The sequence below is a fragment of the Arachis ipaensis genome, chromosome B6 (assembly GCF_059453495.1).
Source record: "Arachis ipaensis isolate K30076 ecotype BB chromosome B6, ASM5945349v1, whole genome shotgun sequence".
Lineage (NCBI taxonomy): Eukaryota > Viridiplantae > Streptophyta > Magnoliopsida > Fabales > Fabaceae > Arachis > Arachis ipaensis.
The window spans coordinates 47028807-47052002 of record NC_142441.1 but is presented as its reverse complement, the minus strand read 5'-3'; the positions used below and the strand labels follow the sequence as shown (position 1 = coordinate 47052002).

The following is a 23196-nucleotide window of genomic DNA, read 5'->3' as shown; positions in this document are numbered from 1 at the left end:
GAGCATTCTTGGCTTGGGAAGAATAATGAGGTAATCTTGAGTCGTGAAAACCCAATCTAGATTGGGTGATCTAGAGTTGTTAGTTAATATTATTTCCATTGACTCTAGTCTCTTGCTAATTTAATTAGTGAGTTGATTGGGACATTTGGATTGAGATTAGCTAGTCTTGTTTGACATTCTCTCATGGAAGATAACATACACCTTCTTCCAATGTTTGAGATAACGAAATAAGATAAATTCTTGTTAATTATTGTTACTAGTGACTAGGATGGGAAGCCTATGATCTCAATCCTTGCCAAGAATGTCTCTCTTTATTATTTGCTTTCTTTAATTGCTTACTTGATTTACTTTTCTTGCCCCTCCTATAAATCAAAATCCCTTGCCCCTTCATAGCCGATACGCATACACTTCATTGCAATTCCTCGTGAGACGACCCAGAGTCTAAATACTTCGGTTAATTCTTATTTGGGGTTTGTTCTTGTGACAACCAAAATTTTTGATGTGGGAATTGTTTGTTGGTGTAGAACTATACTTGCAACGAGAATTCATTCATTTGAGAAAATTATATACCATCACAACAAATCTCTTCATCAAAATGGCACCATTGCCGAGGACTTTCAATGGTGCTATGTTATTGGCTATTGTATATATTGTGAATAGCTTGATTTTTGGTTTGTTTGTTGGCTTTCGCTAGTTGTAGGACTTTGTTTTCTTTGTTTCTTGTTAGTTTTATTTTTGTCTTCTCTTATCACCATGAATTCTCACCCTTTTGGCTATGAGTTTGGTTCAAACTATGTTGTAGGAGATGGAAGCTTTAATGACAACACGCATCAAGGATTTGGAGATCAAAGGTGGGAGGAGCCCTAAGCTTATGGACAACCTTCTTGGCAACAACCTCCTCCAAACTCTTATGGGTATAATCCTAATCCTAATGCCTACCAATCCAATGTGTGTGATGCCCCTTATTGTGATTGTCAACCACAATCATCATATGCATATGAACCCCCTCCTCAATATAGCCCTCCACCATACTCACATGCCTCTTACCACCATTTACCTCTATATGACCCTAACCCATACCCACCATACCAACCACCATATGAACCACATTTCCAATACCAATACTCCCATGAACCACAAAGTCCACACACATCACCTCAAGGATTTTACCAGTATGAACCACCTTCCAATTATAACAACCTTCCCTCAAACAATGAACCTTCTCTTCCACCATCATCTCCTGATGAGGCCCCCATGCGGGAATTGAGAGATCTTGAATCTCATATTTTAAGGCAACAAGAGGAGGATGAAAAGAAGTTTGCGGAGTTAAGAGCAAAAATGGCTATCATGGTAGAAGCCATTAGTAACATGGTCTCATCCCACCTAAGCCTATGCGATCAAGGCGCTCCCATTGTTGGATGTGGAGAAGCAACCAAGGAGCTTAGTGAGGGAGTGAACTTGAAGCTCTATGGTGTGAAGGAGGAGTTAAAACAAGAAATACAACAAGAGGAGGAGGTAGAAATTAGTGAGCAAAAGGAAGTAGTGGGTGGATGTTTAGGATACGTTGAGCGCATAAAGGAATCTCAAGTTGAAGAACCCCCTTCCATGGAGTTTGGAAGGGATGTTAAAGAGGAGAGTGATGTTGTAGGAGTGGATAGAGAGTCAAAGGAATTTGATCAAGAAGTGGATTCCATCATTAGTAATTTTTTGTCCACATTGATCAATCCCCTTGATGATCTTGTTGAGCCTTCTTTCAGTGAACTAGGAAGTAATGTTGAGGAGGATGTGTAACATCCAAGGCCTATTGTGAGTAAGAAATTGGAAGAAGTGTCCCAGGCAACAAGCCCCCCTGTATATGATGATTCTGCATCAACATATGACCCTTTCGAGCTTGAAGAGTCCTTCCCCACTATGCTTGGAATTGATGATGAGGTAGACTTCACTAAACCTCCTACCTATGATGAGAGTGATGGGAAAGGGATAGAGGAAGTTAGTGGAGAAGAATATGAACTTGAGGAAGCTTGGCGAGAGGTAAAGCTTGAAGAACCTTGCCAAGTGGTGGAAACCTCTAGAAGAGGATGGACGGGAGTGGAGCGTGCTTTGTCAAGATCATTAGAAACTCTTCCACCTTGGTTGTCATCCAATCTTTCATTTGAGTGGGTAAAACTTCTAACTCTTAACTTCATTATCCCACTTGAGTATGGTTTGCTTGAGATGGATGGCCAACTTAGGGCGCTTTGTCGAATTAAGCAAAAGAGGAGGATGTTTAGTGGTTGGCGTTGTAAATCTAGACTCATTATGGTTGGAAGTTCAAAATTTAAGAGCATGGATTGGTGTCGTGCTCAATTAAATGGGTCTAGGAGGGTAGTTTGATGCCTTCTTGAGAATTCAGCTTTCTTGTCACCAGGACAGAATCAAGGCGATCAACTAGAAGATGGGTGCGAAAATAAGATATGGGATCCTGGATCACACCATAAAAACTAATTTTGGGAGCTCATATCTTGGAGAGAACCTCACCAAGGATTGGTGAAAATGGTTGGAACTTCTGACGACTGATTGAAGGACAAGCACTCTTGGAGGTTCAAGGATGAATACAGGCATAAACCACCTTGACAAAGAGCCTCCCAAACGTCCAACTTAAGGACTTAAACCAAAAGTGCTTGGTGGGAGACACCTCACCATGGTAAACTCTTTCCATTCTCTTGTAGATATAATGAATGAATGAATTAGGTTCCATTGTATACATTTTCTTTACTTCTGGGTATATTTTGTTTTGCTTGCTAAGGTATTTATACATTCTATGTCTTAATTAGGGATGATTCTTTGAATTTGAGTTTTTTCTTGGATTGCAAGTTTTCTCAATTTATTTGAAAATTCCCAAAAATTCAAAAATATGTTTGATTTTGTATTTTAGCTGGTTTTTGAGTCTTAGAGAAGGCTAGGAGGATTTTGAGCTCCTTTTGGTGTTTTTAAAAATAAAAGAGAGAGAGAGAGAGAGAGAGAGAGAGAGAGAGAGAGAGAGAGAGAGAGAGAGGAGCCACGTGCAAGCGCACAGTGCGCACACGCGTTGGCTGTGCGTTTGAGCTTTCTGGGCCAAGGACCAAAGAGTCATGCCACTTTTGGGCCAACTCTGCCCCTTAACCCACGCGGACATACGCTGTACGCGTCTGCGTCCTTTTACGTTCCCCTGCCTACGCGTATGCGCACTTGGCGCCCTCGCGCCCCGCTTGTCACTCGACACATCCACGCGCAAGCGCACAGTGCACGCGCACGTCGATGCAGTTTTGCACCACCCAGACCAAAGACCCGAGAGTTGTGCCAACTCTGGGCCACTTTTGTGCCTCTGGCCCAGCTCAACCCGCGCGGACGCATGCCGTACGCATCCGCGCCCATGCCTACACAACCCATCTACGCGACAACACGTATGACGCTTCCGCGCCCCTTCCTTATCCTCCCACCCACGCGGACGTGCACGGTGCGCGCACGCGTGGATTCAAAATTTACTAATCCCAGGGACGCGAGAGCCCTGACGCAGTCGCGCCCCAACCCCTTTTCTTCTCCAACGTTCCATTTCCTTTTCTCCCCCCTCCATTTCCAAACCTTCTAGCTCTCCAATACCCTCCACCAGTGACGGATCCAGAAATTTTTGTGAGTGGGGGCAAAATATACATAATATGATAATAATTTTTATAATTATACTTTGTTATTATAAAATATAATTAGCCTTTAAATTATATAATCAACAAATTAAAATACTAAAATAATAATTTAAATAATAATATATAAATTAAAATTTTCTTTTTTTTAGTTTTTATATTTTAAAAAGATTAAATAATCTTTTCATTGTCAATACAATCAAATGTCTCTGTTTTTATATATGTAGTTAAATAACGATTTAAAAATTCATCTTTCATACGATTACAAAATCAATTCTTTATAATATTCATATTTAAAAAAGTTTTTTTCAACTGATGTTGTCCCAAAAATAACTAAAGTTAACTTAAAAAGAAGACTCAAATGAATAAACAATACCATTTTGATTTCTTATTTTATTATTATTATTATTGTATATTTAACCATTTTTTATTTAATAGTCATTATAAGATTAATATTTTTATTATTCATTTTTAATTTAATATTAATATTTAATAGTTATTTTTCCATCGTCAATAAAAAATAACTATGTTAACAACAAATAAGTCCCGAAAAACTAAATATACATTAAATATATATATTTTAAAAAAAGACTTTAGATGTCATATTTTGATATAATTTTTTGCAGGTAATATTAAAAAATAAGATATTTTTATTTTCAAAAATTTATAATTTTTTGTCAACTGATTTTTTTTATTTTTTAATTGTGAATGATTAAATTTTTATGAAAAATAAAAAAAAATCTAGAAGTCAAATTCTGCTCTAAATATTTTTGTGCATCTTCTAAATATTTATTCAAACATTGGCAAAATAATTTAGATTAAATGAATATGTCATTTGTCAAATACGAAAGTTTTTTTTGTCACTTTTAATAAATATAATATTTATTAGTTATTTTTATTGCAATTTTCAAATCATTCAACGATTATTTTGTCTGTGCCTGAATCTTTTGGATATTAAATTGGTAGTTACCTCTATTTTGAACAAATAATCAAATATATATAATATATATACACGGTACAATAGTAATATTCACTAAATATATAAATAAGTTTTTTTAAATTTTAAATTTATTTATTAATTATAATTATAAAATAACAAATCTATAATTATTTCACTCCTTTTTTTAAAAGGTTATTGTAACAAATTTATTTAAATCTTAAATTACCATTTATTTTTACATAATTGAAGTTAATAAGTGAAATTAAATTATAGTAGGGTCAAATTTAATTATATAGTGGGGCAAATAAATTTTGTTACTATATATTAAGTAAAAAAATTTTAAACTCTACTAGGGGCGCTTGCCCCCACTAACTTACATATAAATCCGTCCCTGCCCTCCACCACGTCGACCACACCACCGCCGTCGGCCGCCGCGTCACTCTTCCGTCCTTCCTTCTTTCTCTCTTCCTCCATTTCTCACTCCACCCCCTGCTTTGTCTCCTCCCACCAGCAACCTGCCCTGCCACCGCGAGCAAGTGCGCCGCCGTGAGCACCGCCGCTGGCAGCACTACCTTGCTGCTCCCTTTGCCCGTTTCTCCCTTCCCCCATTTCTCTGTGCCTCTGCATTCCAGGTTCCATACCCTTGCCCTATTTTGTTCTCTGTTTCCTTACTGCTTAATTGATTTTGTTAGTTAGTGTTAGATTAGATTATTGTTTAAATTTTGTATGTTAGGTTAGATAGAGATATATGCGGTTAGGTAGTTAGGATGTGGTTAGAGGATTCTAGGCCTGATAAGTGCTCCGTTCCTGTTTATCTGTTGAAACGCATAATCTTTGTTTGCTGAGTAATGGTTCATGCGTTGCTCTGTTGCCATATTGAAGTTGCTGGCAGGTTTGGTTTAATTTGCCTTTTGATGTTTTGCTGCTGAAAGATTGGCTTATTTGTTCTATTCATATGAACTCATATATGGTTTTTGTGTTTTCTATTGTTAATGAATTCATATGGAATCTGAATTGATTGTTTGAATTTGGGAAATAGCCAATTTACTGCTGAAATGCTGCCAGATTTTTCCTAGTCATCTTTCATGAAATAGCATTGTTTTATTTGGTGCAACAAGCTTCTATTTGACGAAATTCTGTGTCAATAGAATTTTGTTTGCTAAATAGTTTTGGAAATTTCCTATTAAACTTGTTTACAAGTTTTGGTCATGTTTATCATATTCTTTGCTTGTTTATGTTGCTGATTTGCTTCTATGCATTGAGTAGTTTGAATGGATTTTCAGATTGACCATAACTTGAAACTCTTTTAAGATTGTTGAGCCTCTTTTGCATAAACACACAAGTTGAAGATTTTTAATCTATGTGGCTGATTTGATTCATTCTATTCATACCTAATTTGCATTAAGTCACATAGATCATGAGGTTTTCCATTCTTATTTCAACTTGTGACTTTTATGCCTCATTGAATTTGGTGTTAAATATTTCTTGATTAACTTATTTCTCAATGTTTTTATTCTACCAACACTAATTAATACAACCCTAGTGATCTTTACATTGATTGATGACTTGCTTTCATATTGGTTGCTTTTTGGCAATATCATATTTCATCATCAATGACTATATACATTTTATGGTTGTGAGTATGCTTGCACCCCTACTTTGTACACTTCTTTTAATTGAGCCGATAACCATCATATCACTGATTTTTGAACTAATTTCTAACTCTAAGTTGATTAACCAACTGATTTCTTCCTTTTGTTTTGAACATAACTCCTTTAATCATTCTTTTGAATATGACGTTTCTTAGGCTTAATGAACAAGCATTGCGCAATTGTGGTTTGAATTCTTGGTTTGTGACCTGGTTTGAATTCTGAATTTTGTTACTTGCATTCCAAGAATTCTCTTTTCTTCGCTCACCTCATGAATATGTCTTCCCTTGAGTGCTTTACATCTACTTGGCTAGCTGCTTATATCATACCACATCTGTTTTTCAAGATGTCAAAAAAGGAAAAGCCATAGCTACCACCTCAAAGAAGAGGAAGCGCTCTAAAGCCTCCACCCCTTCACCTTATGTAAACTATGCTAAGAATCCCCTGAATGAAGTGGACAAAGAGAATCAGCTGCTACCATCCACTGACCCGATCAAATTTTCTAACCTTTATTGTGAACTTCGCTTCCCCAATTATCGGAAGAAGAATCTGAACATTGAAAAGAAACTTGTCCTCCCCAATGATGTGAGACGTGCCATCAACACCCGCATTCTGGAATTGGGCTTGGACTTTGTTGATAGGGATTTGGGAAAAATAAACATCTCGTGGGTCAAGGAGTTTTACTGCAACTTCTTTCGCGCAACTCTAGATTCAATCCACCTACGGGATAGGGAGATTATGATCACTGAGGCTGCTATTGGAGATGCACTACTCTGTAGATCTTGTACTGCTGACACATGTATCTACCAGTAGGCAGAGATAGCCATCCACTGCATGACCTTTGACTATGAGGCACTGAAGCGTGTGATTGCCACACCAGACGCCCCTTGGGTGATGGATTCGGGCAACAAGAAGCCCAAAGCGATATTATTCACTTATCTGTCTAGAGAGGCTAAGACTTGGCAACAGATATTCGCCCACTATGTCTTGCCCACTACTTATTTTTCTGAGATCTCGATGGATATATTGGTTCTGATTGACTGTGTCATAGAGGGAAAGGAGATATATTTTCCCCGGTTGATCAGGCATAGCATGTGGCGAGTGCACATTCGTGGCCTACTACCGTTTCCTAAACTAGTCACCAGCATGGTTGAGCTAGCTGATGTCCCGTGGGAGGATGATGACGTGACACCACCACCCCCAGATGACGATGACAAGGAGGTTACTATTTCGTGGGGTGGGTGGGTGCACGAGAAGCCCCCGCCCAAATTCCATTCTCGAGCTAGAGCGGTAGTTGAGGCAGCTAGACCTTCGTCCTCCACAGCAGCAGCAGAACCCTTTTCCTCAGCAGCAGCAGCAGCACCCTTGCCACCACCGCCAGCACCTGAGCCGACATACCTGTTAGTACAGTGCCTGTTTTGCTTCATGGAGCACAGCGAGCATCGTATCATGCGACGTCTCGATTGCATATACCAGGTATTTGTATAACAGGGCATTGAACTACCTCCGCTTTCAGACTCTCCCGCCTCCAACGAGTAGGATCAGGAGGAGGAGCATGGTGAGGAGCCGACCCAACAGGAGGCACCTCCAGAGACACAGGTCACCACAGAGATTCAGCAGCCTCCTGAAGACCCATAGCCAGTACCACAGTCACAGCCACAGCCTGAGCCTGAGCCACAGCCCGGCGCGACTGTTGACCTCCATCTCGAGCTTCAGCAGTAGCATCGAGGACGATGCTTCATTCTAAAGTGTGGGGAGGTCACCGTTCATGACCGGTGGATAGCATTTGTGTGGTGAACTTTCAGACATTTATTTCTAGTTTCTGCTACTTTATTTTATTTTGTACTTTATCTTTGAGAGCATTTTGGGATTATTGTACATATTTGTTATTGTGGATACTCTTATTTTGGTTGTTACACACTTTTATATATATATATATATGTATATATATATATGTATATATATATATGTATATATATATTGCATTTTGGCTTTTGATTGTGATTAGAAAAGTATTTTGGATTGTTAAAACCTAGTTGACCCTTTGTGTATAAGAAATGTGTTTTGATTGAAAAGGGGGGTAAATGATGAGCGGATAATTTATACGCTTTTTGGCATTGTTTTTACATAGTTTTCAGTATAATTTAGTTAGTTTTTAGTATATTTTTATTAGTTTTTAAATAAAAATTACATTTCTAGACTTTACTATGAGTTTGTATGTTTTTCTGTGATTTCAGGTAATTTCTGGCAGAAATTGAGGGACCTGAGCAAAAATCTGATTCAAGTTGAAAAAGGACTGCAGATGCTGTTGGATTCTGACCTCCCTACACTCAAAGTGGATTTTTTGGAGCTACAGAACTCCAAATGGTGCGCTCTTAATTGCGTTGGAAATTAAACATCCAGAGCTTTCCAGCAATATATAATAGTCTATACTTTGCCCGAGTTTAGACGACACAAACTGGCGTTCAACGCCAGTTCCATGCTGCATTCTGGAGTTAAATGCCAGAAACAGGTTACAAACTGGCGTTCAACTCCAAGAGAAGCCTCTACACGTGTAAAGATCAATGCTCAGCCCAAGCACACACCAAGTGGGCCCCGGAAGTGGATTTCTGCATCAATTACTCATTTCTGTAAACCCTAGTAACTAGTTTAGCATAAATAGGACTTTTTACTATTGTATTTACATCTTTGGAACATCTTTGGAACATCTTTAGTTTCATCTTTAGATCACGTTTGGGGGCTGGCCTCTTAGCCATGCCTGGACCTTCATCACTTATATATTTTCAACGGTAGAGTTTCTACACACCATAGATTAAGGTGTGGAGCTCTGCTGTTCCTCATGAATTAATACAAAGTACTACTATTTTTTTATTCAATTCAAGCTTATTCCTTCTCTAAGATATCCATTCGCACCCAAGAACATGATGAATGTGATGATTATGTGACGCTCATCATCATTCTCACCTATGAACGCGTGCCTGACAAACACTTCCGTTCTACATGCAAACAAGCTAGAATGAGTATCTCTTAGATCTCTAGTACAGAGGACTGAGTCCGAGATATTAGAATCTTCGTGGTATAAGTTAGAACCCATGGATGGCCATTCCTGAGATCTGGAAAGTCTAAACCTTGTCTGTGGTATTCCGAGTAGGATCTAGGAAGGGATGGCTGTGACAAGCTTCAAACTCGCGAGTGCTGGGCATAGTGACAGACGCAAAAGGATAGTAAATCCTATTCCAGTATGATCGAGAACTGACAGATGATTAGCCATGCAGTGACAGTGCATTGGACCATTTTCACAGAGAGGATGGGATGTAGCCATTCACAACGGTGATGCCCTACATAAAGCGTGCCATGGAAAGGAGTAAGAATGATTGGATGAAGACAGTAGGAAAGCAGAGGTTTAGAGGAACGAAAGCATCTCTATACGCTTATCTGAAATTCTCACCAATGAATTACATAAGTACCTCTATCTTTATTTTACGTTTTATTTATCTTTTTATTATCAATTCACCATAACCATTTGAATCCGCCTGACTGAGATTTACAAGGTAACCATAGCTTGCTTCAGGCCGACAATCTCCGTGGGATCGACCCTTACTCACGTAAGGTTTATTACTTGGACGACCCAGTGCACTTCCTGGTTAGTTGTGCGAAGTTGTGATAAAGAGTTGAGATTACAATTGTGCGTACGAAGTTTTTGGTGCCATTGATGATCACAATTTCGTGCACCAGTAAACTAGGGAAAATTTTTACAATTTTTAAAAATTTTCTAAATCACAACATTGCATTAGAATAAACTTAGTCAATATGATGAAAAATTTTCAAGAAATCCATTTCTAGGGCACTACCCCAATTGGTTGAAATTTTTTTAGAACTTGTTTGAATTATACGCCTTGTGGAACATGATTTTTGAGCTAAGAACACAAGCATGTGAGATTTGAGCCTAATTGTGTGGTTACATCATACATAACCACTTATTTTCATTCTTATGTGCATTATTCTCCTTCTATGATTGTAATCTTTGATTTGCTTGATTCTTTATGTCCATTATTTTGTGTATACATGTATTTATATGATTGAGGCCATTGTTTCAAATAGCTCACTTACCCATATAGCCTACCCTTTTATCTTCCATTGTTAGCCAAATTTGAGCCTATGCTTAACCCACTTATTCTTAATTGAAGCACATTACAAGCTTAAGTGAAAAACAATAAATGTTCTTAATTTAGATCTTTGATTAGCTTAGGCTAGTGAGTGTGTTCATCATTTGATTTTGGGAAAGTTGGGAATATTGGGTAGAGATAAAAGTGTGTTTGTGTTTTTGTTGAAAAATCTTGGGAATTGGGTACATACTCAGGTATTAATCATGTGTAAACCATATGCATTGATGTTCTTGTATATATATATATATATATATATATATATATATAGCATAATAAGAGAAAAATATATATATATATACAAAAAAATAAAAAAATATATAAAAAAAAGAAAGAAAGGAAAGCAATAAGAAGGGGACAAAAATGCCCCAAAGTGAAGTTCAATAATAATCAATGCATATGTGTGGTGATCAAAAAGAGAATACATGAGTATGTGAAAAAGTGAAGAATGGATAGCTAGGTTGTTTAGAATTGTATAGGTTGTCATAGGTTAGGTGGGAAGTTTAAGTTACTCAAAGATTCAAATTTCAAGCTCACTTGACCATATGCATCATTACCTTGACCCTAGCCCCATTACAACCTATGGAAAAGTCCTCATGATATCTGTATGCATGCATAAAGTAATTGTTGATTGTTAGATGAAAAACAAATCCTGGAAAGCATGATTAGGGGAGAATTGAGTGAATCAACCCCATACACATGAGTGCCTAGAGCGGATACACATCCGGTGAGGCTTCGATCGCTCAATTACATGTTTCCACCCATGATCATCTTTTCTTGCAAGTTTGTAAATTCTTTCAAGGATTCAATCCAATTGTGGGTTTGCTTTGATTGCTATTACCTTAGCCCTTATGCTTGCATGTATATTCTTGGAGATTGATTCATTTTGACTAAGCCATTGCATTCATGTAGATAAGTTTCATATAGATAGATTGCATTTAGTTAGCTTGCATTGAATAAATGTTGATACTCCTTTGCTTCTTTCTTGATTTTAGCATGAGGACATGCTTAGTTTAAGTGTGGGGAGATTTGATAAACCCCGATTTCATGGTTTATCTTATGCTTATTTTAGGGGATTTATTCACCTTTTCCCACATTTATTCAATGAAATAGCATGGTTTGTAATTCTCCCTTAATTTATGCTTAAATGTAAAAACATGCTTTTTAGGCCCTTAAATTGGTGATTTTAATTCACCTTAATTCCATTCGATGCCTTGATGTGTTTGTTGAGTGATTTCAGGTTCCTAAGGCAAGTATTGGATGGAAGAAATGAGGAAAGAAGCATGCAAAGTGAAGAATGCATGAGGAAACAAGAATTGGGAATGCATCGATGGGCGCGCACGCGTACAAGGCGCGTGATGAGCGGATAATTTATACGCTTTTTGGCATTGTTTTTAGTATGTTTTTAGTAGGATCTAGTTACTTTTAGGGATGTTTTTATTAGTTTTTATGTTAAATTCACATTTCTGGACTTCACTATGAGTTTTTGTGTTTTTCTGTGATTTCAGGTATTTTCTGGCTGAAATTGAGGGACTTGAGCAAAAATCAGATTCAGAGGTTGAAGAAGGACTGCTGATGCTGTTGGATTCTGACCTCCCTGCACTCAAAGTGGATTTTCTGGAGATACAGAACTCATAATGGCGCACTTCCAATTGCGTTGGAAAGTAGACATCCAGGACTTTCCAGCAATATATAATAGCCCATACTTTGGCCGAGTTTAGACGACGCAAATGGGCGTTGAACGCCAGTTCTACGCTGCAGTCTGGAGTTAAACGTCAGAAACATGTCACAAGCCAGAGTTGAACGCCAGAAATACGTTACAAACTGGCGTTCAACTCCAAGAATGACCTCTCCACGTGTAAACTTTAAGCTCAGCCCAAGCACACACCAAGTGGGCCCCGAAAGTGGATTTATGCATCAATTACTTACTTCTGTAAACCCTAGTAGCTAGTTTAGTATAAATAGGACTTTTTACTATTGTATTAGACATCTTATGATTTCTAGTTCATCTTTGGATTATCTTTTGATCTATTGATCACGTTTGGGGGCTGGCCATTCGGCCATGCCTAAACCTTCATCACTTATGTATTTTCAAACGGTAGAGTTTCTACACTCCATAGATTAAGGTGTGGAGCTCTGCTGTTCCTCAAAGATTAATGCAAAGTACTATTGTTTTTCTATTCAACTCAACTTATTCCGCTTCTAAGATATTCATTCGCACTTCAACATGAATGTGATGATCGTGACAATCATCATCATTCCCCTATGAACGCGTGCCTGACAACCACTTCCGTTCTACCTTCGATTGAATGAATATCTCTTGGATATCTAATACAGGGGACCGAGTCCGAGTTATTAGTGTCTTCGTGGTATAAGTTAGAACCCATGGATGGCCATTCCTGAGATCCGAAAAGTCTAAACCTTGTCTGTGGTATTCCGAGTAGGATCTGGGAAGGGATGGCTGTGATGAACTTTAAACTCGCGAGTGTTGGGCGTAGTGACAGACGCAAAAGGAGGGTGAATCCTATTCCAGTATGATCGAGAACCTCAGATGATTAGCCGTGCCGTGACAGAGCATTTGGACCTTTTTCACAAGAGGATGGGATGTAGCCATTGACAACGGTGATGCCCTTACATAAAGCTTGCCATGGAAAGGAGTAAGACTGATTGGATGAAGACAGCGGGAAAGCAGAGATTCAGAGGAACGAAAGCATCTTTATACGCTTATCTGAAATTCTCACCAATGATATACATAAGTATTTCTATCTTTATTTTCTGTTTATTTATTATTTATTTTTGAAAACTCCATAACTATTTGATATCTGCCTGACTGAGATTTACAAGGTGACCATAGCTTGCTTCATACCAACAATCTCCGTGGGATCGACCCTTACTCACGTAAGGTTTTATTACTTGGACGACCCAGTGCACTTGCTGGTTAGTTGTGCGAAGTTGTGAAGTTATGTTTGGACCATGGTTCTGTGCACCAGTTTGTTGGCGCCATTACCAGGGAGAGAACGAACAACAAATTTTACAACCTCAGAGTAACAATTTCGCATACCAAGTTTTTGGCGCCGTTGTCGGGGATTGTTCGAGTTTGGACAACTGACGGTTCATCTTGTGGCTCAGATTAGGTAATTTTCTTTTTGTTTTATTTTCAAAAATTTTTCAAAAATCTTTCCAAAATTTCTCATATGTTTTCGAAAAAAAAAATGTGTTTTCAAAAATATATTTTTCTTCAGAATTTTTAAGAATGAATTCTAGTGTTTCATGAAGCATGTTGAAGCCTGGCTGGCTGTAATGCCATGTCTAAATTCATTTGGACTGGGGCTTCCAACCCAACATTATCAAGAGCAAGCTAGTTGTTGCTAATCCACCTACTGCTGTTCCTGATCCACCTGATTTACATCCTAAAGCTAACTGGCTATTAAGACATGTCCAACCCTTTGATTGGAGCTTTGGGCTAATATTGAAAGATTCCTGGAATTTTTCTTAAAGATTTTAGATTTCTTATTTTCTTTTTCCTACATGTTTTTCAAAAATAATATACAAAAATCCAAAAAAATTAATAAAATCATAAAAATCAAAAATATTTTTTGTTTCTTGTTTGAGTCTTGAGTCAATTTTTAAGTTTGGTGTCAATTGCATACTCATCTTGCATTTTTCGAAAATTTCATTCATGCATTGCATTCATCATGATCTTCAAGTTGTTCTTGATAAACCTTCTTGATTGATCTTCATGTTATATTATTTTGTGTTGTATGGTGTTTTTCATATGCATTCTTGAATTCTTAGTGCCTAAGCATTAAAGATTTCTAAGTTTGATGTCTTGCATGTTTTCTTTGCATTAAAAATTTTTCAAAAAACATATTCTTGATGTTCATCATGATCTTCAAAGTGTTCTTGGTGTTCATCTTGACAGTCATAGCATTCTTGCATGCATTCATTGTTTTGATCCAAAAATTTTCATGCATTGAGTATTTTTGTTGTTTTTCTCTCTCATCATAAAAATTCAAAAATCAAAAAAATATCTTTTCCTCTTTTCTCTCATAAATTCGAAAATTTGAGTTGACTTTTTAAAAAATTTTTAAAATCTAGTTGTTTCTTATGAGTCAAATCAAATTTTCAATTTAAAAATCTTATCTTTTTCAAAATCTTTTTCAAAAATCATATCTTTTTCATTTTTCTTAGTCATTTTCGAAAATTTTTAAAAATATTTTTCAAAAATCTTTTTCTTAATTTTATCTCATAATTTTCGAAAATATCATCAACAATTAATGTTTTGATTCAAAAATTTAAAGTTTGTTACTTGCTTGTTAAGAAAGATTCAAACTTTAAGTTCTAGAATCATATCTTGTGATTTCTTATGAATCAAGTCATTAATTGTGATTTTAAAAATCAAATCTTTTTCAAAACTAATTTCAATCATATCTTTTCAAAAATATCTTTTTATCTTATCTTTTTAAAACATATCTTTTTCAAAATTTGATTTTAAATATCTTTTCTAACTTCTTATCTTCTTATCTTTTCAAAATTGATTTTCAAATTTGTTTCAACTAACTAATTAACTCTTTGTTTGTTTCTTATCTTTTTCAAAACTACCTAACTAACTCTCTCCCTCTAATTTTCGAAAATCTCTTCCCTCTTTTTCAAAAATTCTTTTTAATTAACTAATTGTTTCAATTTTTTAATTTTAATTTGATTTCATTCCTAATTTTCGAAAATCACTAACCCCTTTTCAAAATTTTATTTTCGAAAATCCTCCCTCTCTCTCATCTCCTTCTATTTATTTATTCATCTACTAATACTTCATCTCATCCAAATTCGAACCCCCTCTTCCATCTGTGTTCGAATTTTCCCTTCTTCCCTTCTTCACATTACATTCTTTTCTTCCACTCACCTAAGGGAACTTCTATACCTGGGCAAAAAGGATCCCTATTATTATTTTTCTGTTCCCTCCTTTTTCATATGAGCAGGAACAAGTACAAGAATATTCTTGTTGAAGCAGATCCAGAACCTGAAAGGACTCTGAAGAGGAAACTAAGAGAAGCTAAATTACAACAATCCAGCAAGCACCTTTCAGAAATTTTCGAACAGGAAGAGGAGATGGAAGCCGAAAATAATAATAATGCAAGGAGGATGCTTGGTGACTTTACTGCACCTAATTCCAATTTACATGGAAGAAGCATCTCCATCCCTACCATTGGAGCAAACAATTTTGAGCTGAAACCTCAATTAGTTTCTCTGATGCAACAAAACTGCAAGTTTCATGGACTTCCATCTGAAGATCCTTTTCAGTTCTTAACTGAATTCTTGCAGATTTGTGATAATGTTAAGACTAATGGAGTAGATCCTGAAGTCTACAGGCTCATGCTTTTCCCGTTTGCTGTAAGAGATAGAGCTAGAGTGTGGTTGGACTCTCAACCCAAAGATAGCCTGAACTCTTCGGATAAGCTAGTCACGGCTTTCTTAGCCAAGTTCTTCCCTCCTCAAAAGCTGAGTAAGCTTAGAGTGGATGTTCAAACCTTCAGACAGAAGGAAGGTGAATCCCTCTATGAAGCTTGGGAGAGATAAAAGCAACTGACCAAAAAGTGTCCTTCTGACATGCTTTCAGAATGGACCATCCTGGATATATTCTATGATGGTCTGTCTGAGTTATCAAAGATGTCACTGGATACTTCTGCAGGTGGATCCATTCACCTAAAGAAAATGCCTGCAGAAGCTCAAGAACTCATTGACATGGTTGCTAACAACCAGTTTATGTACACCTCTGAGAGGAATCCTGTAAGTAATGGAACGCCTCAAAGGAAGGGAGTTCTTGAAATTGATACTCTGAATGCTATATTAGCTCAGAATAAAATATTAACTCAGCAAGTCAATATGATTTCTCAGAGTCTGAATGGAGTGCAAGCTGCATCCAACAGTACTCAAGAGGCATCTTTTGAAGAAGAAGCTTATGATCCTGAGAACCCTGCAATAGCAGAGGTGAATTACATGGGTGAACCATATGGAAACACCTATAATCCCTCATGGAGAAATCACCCAAATCTCTCATGGAAGGATCAACAAAAGCCTCAACAAGGTTTTAATAATGGTGGAAGAAACAGGTTTAACAATAGTAAACCTTTTCCATCATCCACTCAGTAGCAGACAGAGAATTCTGAGCAGAATCTATCTAGCTTAGAAAATTTAATCTCTAATCTATCTAAGGCCACTGTGAGTTTCATGAATGAAACAAGGTCTTCCATTAGAAATTTGGAAGCACAAGTGGGCCAGCTGAGTAAGAGGATCACTGAAATTCCTCCTAGTACTCTCCCAAGTAATACAGAAGAAAACCCAAAAGGAGAGTGCAAGGCCATTGAATTGACAATCATGGCCGAACCCACAAGAGGGGAGAAGGACGTGAATCCCAAGGAGGAAGACCTCCTGGGACGTCCAGTGACCAATAAGGAGTTTCCCTCTGAGGAACCAAAGGACTCTGAGGCTCATCTAGAGACCATAGAGATTCCAATGAACCTCCTTATGCCCTTCATGAGCTCTGATGAGTATTCTTCTTCTGAAGAGAATGAAGATGTCACTGAAGAGCAAGTTGCCAAGTTCCTTGGTACAATCATGAAGCTGAATGCCAATTTATTTGGTAAAGAGACTTGGGGAGATGAACCTCCCCTGTTCAACAATGAACTAAATGCATTGGATCAACTGAGATTGCCTCAGAAGAAACAGGATCCTGGAAAGTTCCTAATACCTTGTACCATAGGTACCATGACCTTTGAGAAGGCTCTATGTGACCTTGGGTCAGTGATAAACCTCATGCCCCTCTCTATAATGGAGAAATTGGGAATCTTTGAGGTGCAAGCTGCCAGAATCTCATTAGAGATGGCAGACAACTCAAGAAAAGAGGCTTATGGACAAGTAGAGGACATGCTAGTAAAGGTTGAAGGCCTTTACATCCCTGCTGATTTTATAATCCTAGACACTGGGAAGGATGAAGATGAATCCATCATCCTTGGAAGACCCTTCCTAACCACAGCAAGAGCTGTGATTGATGTTGACAGAGGTGAATTAGTCCTTCAATTGAATGAGGACTCCCTTGTATTTACAACTCAAGGTTATCCTTCTGTAAACATGGAAAAGAGGCACAGTAAGCTTCTCTCAAAACAGAGTCAACCAGAGCCCCCACAGTCAAACTCTAAGTTTGGTGTTGGGAGGCCACAACCAAACTCTAAGTTTGGTGTTGAACTCCCATATCCAAACTCTAAGTTTGGTGTTGGGGAGTCTCAACAATGCTCTGAACATCTGTGAGGCTCCATGAGAGCCCACTGTCAAGCTATTGACATTAAAGAAGCGCTTGTTGGGAGGCAACCCAATTTTTATTTATCTAATTTTATTTTTTATTGTTCTTTCATGTTTTATTAGGTTCATGATCATGTGGAGTCACAAAATAAATATAAAAATTGAAAACGGAATCAAAAACAGCAGAAGAAAAATCACACCCTGGAGGAGGATCTTACTGGCATTTAAACGCCAGTAAGGAGCATCTGTCTGGCGTTCAACGCTAGAACAGGGCATGTTTCTGGCGTTGAACGCCAGAAACAAGCAGCATCCTGGCGTTCAGACGCCAGAAATGCACAGTGAGGAAGAGCTGGCGCTGAACGCCAGAAACAAGCATGGAACTTGCGTTCAACGCCAGAAATATGCTGCATCTGGGCGCTGAACGCCCAGAACAAGCATCAATTCGGCGTTTAAACGCCAGAATTGCATGCAAAGGCATTTTACATGCCTAATGGGTGCAGGGATGCAAATCCTTGACACCTCAGGATCTGTGGACCCCACAGGATCAACTCAGCATCTGTGGACCCCACAGGATCCCTACCTACCACCACTCATTCTCTTCCCTATCACCAATTCACCACTCACATCCATCCACTCTTCCCCATAAACCTACCTCATACACCCCACCTACCTTCAAAATTCAAAATCAATTTCCCACTCAAAACCCACCCATATGGCCGAACCATTACCCCCCTCCCTTTCCTATATAAAGCCCTCCATTCTTCTTCATTTTCACACAACACAACCCTCTCTTCCTCTTCTTAGACGAAACACATCTCTCCCCCTCTTCTCCATATTTTCTTCTTCTTCTTCTTCTATTCTTTCTTCTTTTGCTCGAGGACGAGCAATATTCTAAGTTTGGTGTGGTAAAAGCATAAGTTTTTTGTTTTCCATTACCATTGATGGCACCTAAGACCGGAGAATCCTCTAGAAAAGGAAAAGGGAAGACAAAAGCTTCCACCTCCGAGTCATGGGAGATGGAAAGGTTCATCTCCAAAGCCCATCAAGACCACTTCTATGATGTTGTGGCCAAGAAGAAGGTGATCCCCGAGGTCCCTTTCAAGCTCAAGAAAAATGAGTATCCGGAGCTCCGACATAAAATCCAAAGAAGAGGTTGGGAAGCTCTAACAAACCCCATCCAACAAGTCGGCATCCTAATGGTCCAAGAGTTCTATGCCAATGCATGGATCACTAAGAACCATGATCAAAGTAAGAACCCGAATTCAAAGAATTATATTACAATGGTTCGGGGAAAATACTTAGATTTTAGTCCAGAAAATGTGAGGTTGGCATTCAACTTGCCTATGATGCAAGGAGATACACGCCCCTACACTAGAAGGGTCAACTTTAATCAAAGGTTGGACCAAGTCCTCATGGACATATGTGTGGAAGGAGCTCAATGGAAGATTGACTCAAAAGGAAAACCGGTTCAACTTATAAGACTGGACCTCAAGCCTGTAGCTAGAGGATAGTTGGAGTTCATCCAACGCTCCATCAGCCCCACTTGCAACCGATCTGAAGTTACTGTGGATCAGGCCATCATGATTCATAGCATCATGATTGGAGAGGAAGTAGAAGTTCATGAAGTCATCTCCCTTGAACTCTACAAAAGAGCCGAAAAGCCCTCTCCTTGGGCAAGGCTAGCTTTTCCTCATCTTATTTGCCATCTATGTTACTCAGCCGGAGCTTTCATAGAAGGAGACATTCCCATTGAGGAAGAGAAGCCCATCACTAAGAAAAGGATAGAGCAAACAAGAGAGCCCACTCATGGAGCTCAAGAAACACATGAGGAAGCTCATCATCAAGAAATCCCTGAGATACCTCAAGGGATGCACTTTCCTCCACAGAATTTTTGGGAGCAAATCAACACCTCCCTAGGAGAATTAAGCTCCAATATGGGACAACTAAGGGTGGAACATCAAGAGCACTCCATCATCCTTCATGAAATAAGAGAAGATCAAAAAGCAATGAGGGAGGAGCAACAAAGACAAGGAAGAGACATAGAAGAGCTCAAGGACATCATTGGTTCCTCAAGAAGAAAACGCCACCATCACTAAGGTGGACTCATTCCTTGTTCTTACATTCTCTGTTTTTTTCGTTTTCTCTATGTTAAGTGCTTATCTATGTTTGTGTCTTATTACATGATCATTAGTAGTTAGTAACTATGTCTTAAAGTTATGAATGTCCTATGAATCCATCACCTCTCTTAAATGAAAAATGTTTTAATTCAAAAGAACAAGAAGTACATGAGTTTCAAATTTATCCTTGAACTTAGTTTAATTATATTGATATGGTAACAATACTTCTGGTTTTCTGAATGAATGCTTGAACAGTGCATATGTCTTCTGAAGTTGTTGTTTAAGAATGTTAAATATGTTGGCTCTTGAAAGAATGATGACAAGAAGACATGTTATTTGATAATCTGAAAAATCATAAAAATGATTCTTGAAGCAAGAAAAAGCAGTGAATACAAAAGCTTGTAGAAAAAAAAAGAGAAAGAAAAAAATGGCGAAAAAAAATAGAAAAAGAAAAAGCAAGCAGAAAAAGCCAAAAGCTCTTAAAACCAAAAGGCAAGAGCAAAAAGCCAATAACCCTTAAAACTAAAAGGCAAGGGTAAATAAAAAAGATCCCAAGGCTTTGAGCATCAGTGGATAGGAGGGCCTAAAGGAATAAAATCCTGGCCTAAGCGGCTAAACCAAGCTGTCCCTAACCATGTGCTTGTGGCGTGAAGGTGTAAAGTGAAAACTTGAGACTGAGCGGTTAAAGTCAAGGTCCAAAGCAAAAGAAGAGTGTGCTTAAGAACCCTGGACATCTCTAATTGGGGACTTTAGCAAAGCTGAGTCACAATCTGAAAAGGTTCACCTAGTTATGTGTCTGTGGCATTTATGTATCCGGTGGTAATACTGGAAAACAAAGTGCTTAGGGCCACGGCCAAGACTCATAAAGTAGCTATGTTTAAGAATCAACATACTGAACTAGGAGAATCAATAATACTATCTGAACTCTGAGTTCCTATAGATGCCAATCATTCTGAACTTCAATGGATAAAGTGAGATGCCAAAACTATTCAAGATGCAAAAAGCTGCAAGTCCCACTCATTTGATTGGAGCTATGTTCCATTGATAGTTTGGAATTTATAGTATATTCTCTTCTTTTTATCCTATTTGATTTTCAGTTGCTTGGGGACAAGCAACAATTTAAGTTTGGTGTTGTGATGAGCGGATAATTTATACGCTTTTTGGCATTGTTTTTAGTATGTTTTTAGTAGGATCTAGTTACTTTTAGGGATGTTTTTATTTGTTTTTATGTTAAATTCATATTTCTGGACTTCACTATGAGTTTGTGTGTTTTTCTATGATTTCCGGTATTTTCTGGCTGAAATTGAGGGACTTGAGCAAAAATCAGATTCAGAGGTTGAAGAAGGACTGCTGATGCTGTTGGATTCTGACCTCCCTGCACTCAAATTGGATTTTCTGGAGATACAAAACTCATAATGGCGCGCTTCCAATTGCGTTAGAAAGTAGACATCCAGGGCTTTCCAGCAATATATAATAGCCCATACTTTGGCTGAGTTTAGACAACGCAAATGGGCGTTGAACGCCAGTTCTACACTGTAGTCTGGAGTTAAACGTCAGAAACACGTCACAAGCCAGAGTTGAACGCCAGAAATACGTTACAAACTGGTGTTCAACTCCAAGAATTCACTCTCCACGTGTAAACGTCAAGCTCAGCCCAAGCACACACCAAGTGGGCCCTGGAAGTGGATTTATGCATCAATTACTTACTTCTGTAAACCCTAGTAGCTAGTTTAGTATAAATAGGACTTTTTACTATTGTATTAGACATCTTATGATTTCTAGTTCATCTTTGGATTATCTTTTGATCTATTAATCACGTTTGGGGGCTGGCCATTCGGCCATGCCTGAACCTTCATCACTTATGTATTTTCAAACGGTAGAGTTTCTACACTCCATAGATTAAGGTGTGGAGCTCTGCTGTTCCTTAAAGATTAATGCAAAGTACTACTATTTTTCTATTCAACTCAACTTATTCCACTTCTAAGATATTCATTCGCACTTCAACATGAATGTGATGATCGTGACAGTCATCATCATTCCCCTATGAACGCGTGCCTGACAACCACTTCCGTTCAACCTTCGATTGAATGAATATCTCTTGGATATCTAATATAGGGGACCGAGTCTGAGTTATTAGTGTCTTCGTGGTATAAGTTAGAACCCATGGATGGCCATTCCTGAGATCCGAAAAGTCTAAACCTTGTCTGTGGTATTCCGAGTAGGATCTGGGAAGGGATGGCTGTGACGAACTTTAAACTCGCGAGTGCTGGGCGTAGTGACAGACGCAAAAGGAGGGTGAATCCTATTCCAGTATGATCGAGAACCTCAGATGATTAGCCGTGCCGTGACAGAGCATTTGGACCTTTTTCACAAGAGGATGGGATGTAGCCATTGACAACGGTGATGCCCTTACATAAAGCTTGCCATGGAAAGGAGTAAGACTGATTGGATGAAGACAGCGGGAAAGCAGAGATTCAGAGGAACGAAAGCATCTTTATATGCTTATCTGAAATTCTCACCAATGATATACATAAGTATTTCTATCTTTATTTTCTGTTTATTTATTATTTATTTTTGAAAACTCCATAACTATTTGATATCCGCCTGACTGAGATTTACAAGGTGACCATAGCTTGCTTCATACCAACAATCTCCGTGGGATCGACCCTTACTCACGTAAGGTTTTATTACTTGGACGACCCAGTGCACTTGCTGGTTAGTTGTGCGAAGTTGTGAAGTTATGTTTGGACCATGGTTCTGTGCACCAGTTTGTTGGCGCCATTACCAGGGAGAGAACGAACAAATTTTACAACCTCAGAGTAACAATTTCGCATACCAGCGCGTGCGCACAAAAGTGATTTTGCATAGAGACGCGCACGCGTACATGACGCGTCCGCGCCGATGAAGAAATAGCCAATCGACGCGCATGCGCATATGGCGCGTCCGCGCCGATACCCGCACGTGACTCACTTAAAGGCAAAATACTGGGGGCAATTTCTGAGCTGCCCAAGCCCAATTCCAACTTCTTTCTGAGTGTATTTCATGCAGAATTGAAGTCCAAGCAAAGGGGGGAGCAATTGTTTTGTAGGATTAGCATCATGTAGTTTAGTTTCTAGAGAGAGAAACTCCCTCTGCTCTCTAGAATTAGGATTCCTAGGACAATTCCATCTTAGATCTAGCTTTGATTTCATGTTTTCATTTTATTTCCTTTGTAAATTCTTGCTTCTACACTTTCACTCTCATGGTTTGTAGTGTTAATTTTACTTTCATGTCTCTTTTATGTTGATGAACACTTGTTGGATTTGGATTTTCTTTTAATGAAATTTGATTTTGATGTTCTTTTATTGTTGATTTGAGTTATAATCTTACTTTCCTTGC

General features: G+C 38.2%; 1 non-coding gene across 1 annotated transcript; it reads right to left on the bottom strand.

The window, feature by feature from the left end:
* Nucleotides 1-15910: 15910 nt before the first annotated feature.
* LOC148555429 (small nucleolar RNA R71) lies at nucleotides 15911-16018 on the bottom strand. The gene has a single exon (XR_015887688.1). It is a non-coding gene; the product is annotated as a small nucleolar RNA R71 (small nucleolar RNA).
* Between the last annotated feature and the right edge of the window lie 7178 nt (nucleotides 16019-23196).